Source organism: Notamacropus eugenii, chromosome 4 (assembly GCF_028372415.1).
Source record: "Notamacropus eugenii isolate mMacEug1 chromosome 4, mMacEug1.pri_v2, whole genome shotgun sequence".
NCBI classification, from domain to species: domain Eukaryota; kingdom Metazoa; phylum Chordata; class Mammalia; order Diprotodontia; family Macropodidae; genus Notamacropus; species Notamacropus eugenii.
The window spans coordinates 204,620,491-204,628,957 of record NC_092875.1 but is presented as its reverse complement, the minus strand read 5'-3'; the positions used below and the strand labels follow the sequence as shown (position 1 = coordinate 204,628,957).

The window sequence follows — 8,467 nt, the reverse complement described above, 5'->3', positions numbered from 1 at the left end:
GTTGTCTCTAGAGACCTATATGTGTCTTTTCTCAGACTAATTCATCTACTTGACTTCATTCTTATTTATTTTATGATCATATTTATCTACCTCTGAGAGGGAAAAGATGAGGTCCCCCTCTCTTAGAATTTTACCATTTCCTCCTGTGATTCATTTAACTTTTCCTTTAAGAATTTGGATAGTAGGGAGCAGAGCCAAGATGGTGGAGTCAAAAGATGCACCCGTGAAAGCTCTCCCTCATACCTCATAAAATACCTGTAAAAATGACTCTAAACAAATTCTAGAACAACATAAGCCACAAAAAGACAGAGTGAAAGAAATTTTCATCCCAAGGCAACCTGGAAGGCCAACAGGAAAGGTCTATCACACCAGATGCACAGCAGAGTACAGCCCAGCATGGGCAATGTGGAGCAGGAGGCAGAGAACCCAGAACAAGCTTCAGGGAGCACTGGCACCAGCAGTTCTCACATTGCTCAACCCACAAACGTGAAAGACAGCTTCAAAGGTCAGTGAGAAAGCTCTTTTACTTGGGTGAGAAGAGAATGTGGTCTGGACTGGCGGCAGCAACCATTGCAGTTTCAGCATCCATTTTTGGAGCCTTTTGCCTAAAGCCCCTAGGGGAATTGAGTGGCTGATCTGAATCTCAGCCCTGAGTGGGAGCCCTGGGCTGAGAAGGAGCACTGGCATGGTGGAGCTGGAGGCAGTTGTGGAGAGGGAATTCTACTCACAGATTCTGGACAGAAAAGTTTTTGCTTGCCCCCAGATCAGTATGCAGGTTTTTACCACCTTGGAAGAACTGAGAACTTACAGGTCCTCAGAGTGTACCCTCCTCTTGACAAAGAACTCAAAAGTCAAGTAACTGGCTGGGAAAATGTCCAAAAAGGGGGAAGAAATAAGACTATAGAACACTACTCTCTTGGTGAACAGGTATTCACTTCCATCCTTTCAGATAAGGAAGAACAATGCATACTATCAGAGGAAGTTAAGGCTTCTGCATCCAAAATGTCCAAAATAAATATTTAATGGTCTCAGGCCATGGAAGAGCTCAAAAAGGATTTTGAAAATCAAGCAAGAGAGGTGGAAGAAAAATTGGGTAGAGAAATGAGAGTGAGGCAAGAAAATCATGAAAAACGAGTCAACAGCTTGCTAAAGGAGACCCCAAAAATGCTGAAGAAAATAACACCTTTAAAAATAGGCTAACTCAATTGGCAAAAGAGATTCAAAAAAGCCAATGAGGAGAAGAATGTTTTAAAAACCAGAATTAGCCAAATGGAAAGGGAGCTTCCAAAGCTCACTGAAGAAAATAGTTCTTTAAAGATCAGAATGGAGCAGATAGAAGCTAATGACATTATGAGAAACCAAGAAATTACGAAACAAAAAATCAAAAGAATGAAAAAATAGAAGATAATTGAAATATCTCATTAGAAAAACAAATGACCTGGAAAATTGATCCAGGAGAGGTAATTTAAATATTAGGGGACTACCTGAATGCCATGATCAAAAAAAGAGCCTAGACATCATCTTTCATGAAATTATCAAGGAAAATTGCCCTGATATTCTAGAACCAGAGGGCAAAATAAATATTGAAAGAATTCACCTATCACCTCCTAAAAGAGATCTGAAAAGAGAAACTCCTAGGAATATTGTGGTCAAATTTAAGATTTCCCAGGTCAAGGAGAAAACACTGCTAGCAGCTAGAAACAATTCAAGTATTGTGAAAATACAATCAGGATAACACAAGATCTAGCAGCTTCTACAGTGAGGGATCAAAGGGCTTGGAATATGACATTCAAGAAGTCAAAGGAACTAGGATTAAAACCAAGAATCACCCACCCAGCAAAACTGGGCATAATACTTCAGGAGAAAAAGTACTCATTCAGTGAAATAGAGGACTTTCCAGAATTCTTGATGAAAAGTCCAGAACTGAATAAAAAATTTGACTTTGAAACACAAGAATCAAGAGAAGCATGAAAAAGTAAACAGAAAAGAGAAATCCTAAGGGACTTACTAAAGTTGAACTGTTTACATTCCTACATAGAAAGATAGTATTTGTAACTCTTGAAACTTTTCTCAGTACTTGGGTAGTTGGAGGGATTTTAAACACACACACACACACACGCACGTGCATGCACACACACACAGACACACACACACACATATATGTATGTATGTATGTATGTATGTATGTATGTACATGTGTATCCAGAGAGCACAGGGTGAGTTGAGTTGAATAGGAAGGGATGATATCTAAAAAAATAAAATTAAGCGGTGAGAGAGGAATATATTGGGAGGAAAATGGGAGAAATGGAATGGGGCAAATTATCTCTCATAAAAGATGCAAGAAAAAGCTTTTTCAATGGAGGAGAAAAAGGGGGGAGGTGAGAGGGAGAAAGTGAAGCTTACTCTCATCACATTTGACTTAAGAAGGAAATAGCATGCTCACTCAATTTGGTATGAAAATCTATATTACACTACAGGGAAATAGGGGAGAAGAGGATAAGGGCGGTGGGGAATGATAGACGGGAGGGTAAATGGGAGGAGGGGGTAATTTGAAGTAAACACTTTTGGAGAGGGACAAGGTCAAAAGAAAGAACAGAATAAATGGGAGGCAGGATAGGATGGAGGGAAATATAATTAGTCTAATACAACACGATTACTATGGAAGTCTTTTGCAAAACTACACACATATAGCCTATATTGAATAGCTTGCCTTCTCAGTGAGGATGGGTGGGGAGGGAGGGAGGGAGAGAAGTACAGTCTTAGGAACGGGTGTTGAGAATTGTTTTTGCATACAACTGGGAAATAAGAAATATAGGAAATGAGGTATAGAAATCTATACCCCATTCTTGCCCTACAAGAAAAGAGGGAAGAGGGGATAAGGGAAGGGAGAGGTGTGATAGAAGGGAGGGCAGTTTGGGGGAAGGGGTAATCAGAATGCACAGCATTTTAGGGTGGGAGTAGGGGAGATATGGGGAGAATATTAGTAACTCAAAATTTTGTGGAAATGAATGTTGAAAACCAAAAGTAAATAAATAAACATAAAAAAAGAATTTGGATATTATACCAATTTTTTACATACATGGTCAGTATTGATATTACTTTCTTTACTATGGCTTAAGAATATCTATTTTTCCATTTTAATTGTCTATTTTTGTTATTTTTTTCACTGTCGAAGGTCATGGTTGCTATTGCAGCCTTTCTTGCTTAACCTAAATTTTAACAGTTTCTGGCCTCGACCCACATTTTAATTATGGATCATTGGACTCTGGTTTCTAATCCACTCTGCTCTCTTCTTCCATTTTATAGGTGAGTTCATCCATTACTAACAATGAATTTCTTTCCTTCCTACTTTCTTCTGTTTAATCTTCTCTCTGTTTTTAACCTGCCCCTCCTCTATAATCTGCTTTGCTTCTGACTGCTGTCTTCTTTTAACTGCCCTCCCTTTTATTAATGCCTCTCCTCTCCCTTAGTTCCCTGTGGGAATGATTGATTTCTTTTACTAATTGAGTATACACACATACACACATACACATTTATTTATACATATATACACACATATACATACATGTATACATATACACACATATATACATACATGTATGTATGTATGTATATATGTGTATGTATATATATATATTTACTCATATTTTCCCTCTTTTTTATAGATTACACATTATATTTCCATCTTAGACAAGTTGTGAAAAAAAAACACAGAACCAAAAAACTCCAAGAAAGATAAAGTAAAAAAAAAAAGAAAACATGCTTTGGTCTGCATTCAGACTCTGTTCTTTCTCTGGAAGTGGATAGCATTTTTTTATCATAAGTCTTCTTTCTTAATTGTCTTGGATACTTGTATTACTGAGAGTAGCTGTCATTCACATCTGAACATCAGACAATATTGCTCTTGCTATGTACAGTGTTTCCCTGGCTCTTCTCTCTTCACTTTGTATAAATTCATGTAAGTCTTTCTAGGTTTTCTGAAAGTGTCCTGCTGATTTCATGCAGCATGATAGTATGCCAACACAATCATATACTACAGTATGTTCAGCCTTTCACCAATAGATGGACATCACTTCAATTTCCAATATTTTGTCACCACAGTAAGGGCTGCTATAAATATATTTGGATAGATAGGTCTTTTTTCTTGAAAAAAAAAATTGCTCCTTTTGGGATACAAGCCTAGTAGTAGTATTGCTGGGTTTCAGATATGCAAAAATTTTATAGTTCTGTTGTCTGGAACATTTGGACTTTTTTCACTTCTATCAACAATGGTTTAGTGTCCTAGTTTCCCCCCATAACCTGCAACATTTATTATTTTTCTTTTCTGTCATATTAGCCAATCTGATAGATGTGAAGTAGTAATTCAGAATTGGTTTAATTTGCATTTCTCTAATCAGTAGTGATTTAGAGCACCTTTTTTTATGTGGTTAGAGAAAGTTTTGATTTCTTTATCAAAAAACTTTCTGTTCATATCCTTTTACCATATATCAACTGAGGAATGACTTGTATTCTTACAAACTTAACTCAGTTCTCTATATATTTGAGAAATGAGATCTTCATCAGAAAAAATTGTTGTATTTTTTCACAGAAATCATTACTGTGTATTTCTCTTCATCCTAATTTTCCATTTATCCTTCTGTTTCTTCCTTCACTCTCTGCCTCCTTAAAAGTTTTTTGCTTCTGACAATTTGCTCCTCCAATCCACCTTTTCTTCTATCAGCCCTTCCACTTCTCTTGTTCTCTTCATGTCATACTTCTCTGTAACAGATTTCTATATCCAATTGAGTGTGCATATTATTCCTTCTTTAAGCCAATTCCAATGAGTGTAATGTTCAAGCATTGCAACCCTCCATCTTCCCCTCCACTATTAAACCTATTTTGTACCTCTTATGACAGGCAATTTACCCCATTCTTCCTCTTCCTTCCCCATTCTGCCAATATCTCCCTCTTTTTAATCCCTTAATTTAATTTTTGAATATCATTATATCACAGCTAATTTACACCCATGCTCTCTAACTGCCTTAATACTGATAAAGTTTTTAGGAATTACAAGTATCCTTTTTCCCATGCAGGAATATAAACAGTTCACCCTTACTGAATACCTTAAATTGCTCTTTCATGTGTGAGTCTAACAGAGTCCATTCTGTGAAAGACACACAAAATTAGGCTTTATTTGTTCATTTCTCTTAAAGTGGGAGCGGTATATGGGTCCATACACGGGAGCTCCTTAGAAATGAGTTCAGGAGGTGCAACCAAGATGGCAAAGTGAAGGTAGGGACTCAACAGTGCTCTTTCACAAATTCCTTCAAATACCTCTAAAAAGTGAATCTGAAGAAATTTTAGAGTGACAGAATACATAAAGAGACAGAGTGTGATAGATTACCAGCTCAAGATAACCTAGAAGGTCAACAGGAAGGATCTGTTGCACCGGGCTTGGAAAGGGGCACAGTCTAGCATGGGGGCTGCACCAGTATAGACTCAACCTTAGAAAAGCCAGAGCAGAACTCAGAGGATTAAATCACTGGCAGCAGGAATGATTTCCAGATCTCTCAGCCCAAGACAGGGGTCTGTTGAAACTGGTAAAAGAGAAGCACAGTCCTGCACAGGGCCTGTGGCAGCACAAACAGCTACTTCTGAGACTATCAGCCCATAGGCTGAATGTTTTAAAATCACCTATTTAAGCTTCCAGTAGCCAAGATGTTGGAGTAAACAGTAAGTCACTCTCACCCTCCCTTATTGACCTTGAAAAACCCAGAGCATATTGCCCCAGGAAACATCCTGGAATAGTGAAGTCAGCAGAAGATAAGATGTGGTAGTCTCTTAGTTCAGGAGGCCAAGGGAATTATTACATACCTCTAGCTACCCTTCTCACTCTTCCCTAAATAAAGCTTAAGCATGAAATCTATTTTTTGAAAGAATTGATCAATTTTGCTTCCACCTCTCTAATTCGACTTTTAAAATCCTTCTTGAGCTCTTCCAAGAATGCTTTTTGGGCTTGAGACCAGTCCATACTCTCTTTTGAGGTTTCAGATGTGGGTATAGTACAATGCTGTCCTCTTCTGAATTTGCATTTTGATGTTCCCTCTCTACAAAGTAAGAATATATCATCTTTGCTTTTCTAATTTCTGATTATTTTTTTCTGGCTTTCAAAGTGGATCTCAGCTTCTGGGACACAGGGGCTCTGTCTCATTCTTGTTGTGCTGGGAGATAGAGGCCTGGTTACTGGTTTTGTGTGCTGTGGCCTCTGATTCTCACTGCTGGAAGCTATATAATGGTGTACCTTATCTGGTGCTGAACTGGAGCTGGCTCTGGGGTCTTTCTGTATTTCCCTGGAGTTACACTGAAGTTTTCAGCACCTGCCTCAGAGTTGTGCTAGAGCACAGGTAGGTTCAACCTCTGGTGGGTGCCCATCTACACTGGTGTTTACTAATTCCCCTGGCTATGAGAAGGAATGCCTGGGGTCCTGGTGTTGGTGCTTACCAGCTTCACCACCATGGATCTTAGGATCTCTTAAGGGAGATGGTCTGCTGAAATGGAGGTTGGTGTTAGCTTGCTGGGATACCTCCCACTCTTCACTGGTCCCCTTCAGCCACAGTAAGGGGGACCTTTCTCATTAATTCCTCTATCCTTCTGAGCTAAGAGACTGCTACACCCTATCTTCTGCTGGCTCCACTATTCCAGGACATTTCCTGGGGCAGTAGTCTCTGGGTTTTTCAAGGTAAATAAGGGAGGGTGAGAGTGACTTACTGTTTACTCCAACGTCTTGGCTACTGGAAGCTTAAATAGGTGAGTTTCAAACATTCAGCCTATGGGCTGATAGTCTCAGGAGTAGCTGCTTGTGCTGCCACAGGTCCTGTGCAGGACTGTGCTTCTCTTTCAACAGTTTATTTACTTCCTTCTGGAGTTAATTTGCTGCCTGTATTATCCACTGCTGCTAGCTGCCCTGTGCCCTCTGTGTTCTGGCTTTGACTCTGATAGGAAATCTCTTGGCAGCATCTTGTGAGATGAGCAACATTTTCAGCAACTATATCTGCACAGACCCATGCCAGGAAGGACACCCAGCTCTGCCCTCATCAAATACCTTGGGTAGGATGACCTGGTGCTGACCCTGGCCAATCCGCAGATGTTCCTACATGGCACAGACAAAGTCAGCTGGTCAGGGATGCTGCCTCACTTGTGATCAAAGACCCTGGTCTTAAACTGGATCATCTATCAAGTGGAAAATAAATATTATGTTAATGCCATTGATTTTTCCCAAAGCAATATGGATGGCAGCATGCTGTGCAGGTGGCCCTGGGAAGAACTGGGCCTATTCTTTGGAGCCCTGGGGGATACACTCTTTACACAGCTGTAAGACCTCTCATCTGGCTTATCTGATGAGCTAAGCTGGATCATTAAGTTCCTGTAGAAGGATGGACTCATTTCTTGGGATATCATGATAGACTCTACTTTTGATCATGGCAGCCCTTTCAGCCAAGATTTGTTGGATGACTCAAAGTTGGCCAGTCCCTATTATCCAGGCAGCTATGAGACAGGGGGTCCTTCTCCAGGCTGCTCAGAAGTGTCCATTTCAGGGACTGGAACCTCTCAAAGTCCCCCCTCAGACTCTGGTGCAAGTGATATGATTTAGGTCCCATGGACAACAAACTCTTCTCTTTTCCCAGTGACAACTCCAACTACAAATGAGGGGACCTGAAATATGGGAAGAGAAAATGAGGATGCCTCTGAAAGCTGAGCAAGGAGACTCAAGACTTCCTGGAGAGCAAGAAAAGAAAACATGTTCTAAGAAGGACACATCTATGGCAGTTTATACAGGATATCCTCATTCATACAGAGCTCAAAGAGGGCCTTAAGAAGTGGAAGAACCAGCATGAGGGTGTCTTTAAATTTCTTATATCACCGTAATTTCATTCCCCAATTTTTCTCTACCTCTCAGTTTATTTTTAAATTTCTTTCTGAGTTCTTTGAGAAACATGTTTTGGGCCTGAGACCAACTCACAAGGTTTTGTACATAGCTGATTTGACTTTTTTGTCTTTTTCTGAGTTGTATTTTGACCTTCCCTGCTGCCATAGAAACTTTCTATAGTCAAGTACTTTTTTATTCGATTTTTTTCTTACATATTTCTTGATTTTTAATTTTGTGTTAAAATTGAGCTCTGATCCTATGGTAGAAAGAGTTCTTATCCAAAGCTTCAGGTTTTTATTGCTGCTGTTTTCAAAGGTAGTTCTGTGGTTATCATAAGTTTTTAATTCTTTCAAGGTGGCATTATCTGAGGAGATGTGTGATCAGTTCTTTCCCAGCTATGCTCTAATCTGTGAGAAACCACAAATACTCTTTTTTGTCCTGGAATTGTGATGACAATTCCTGATCCACGGCAGCTGCCTGCTCTGGTGTATGAATGATGCTCCTCACCCTGGGACTGTTACCTGAAATTGTATATGGGACATGCAACAGAGTTCTGCACCT

General features: G+C 39.6%; 1 pseudogene; it reads left to right on the top strand.

Annotated features, from left to right (window-relative positions):
• The first annotated feature begins 6,935 nt into the window (after positions 1-6,935).
• LOC140502402 (ETS-related transcription factor Elf-3 pseudogene) lies at positions 6,936-7,905 on the top strand (annotated as a pseudogene).
• Positions 7,906-8,467: the final 562 nt, after the last annotated feature.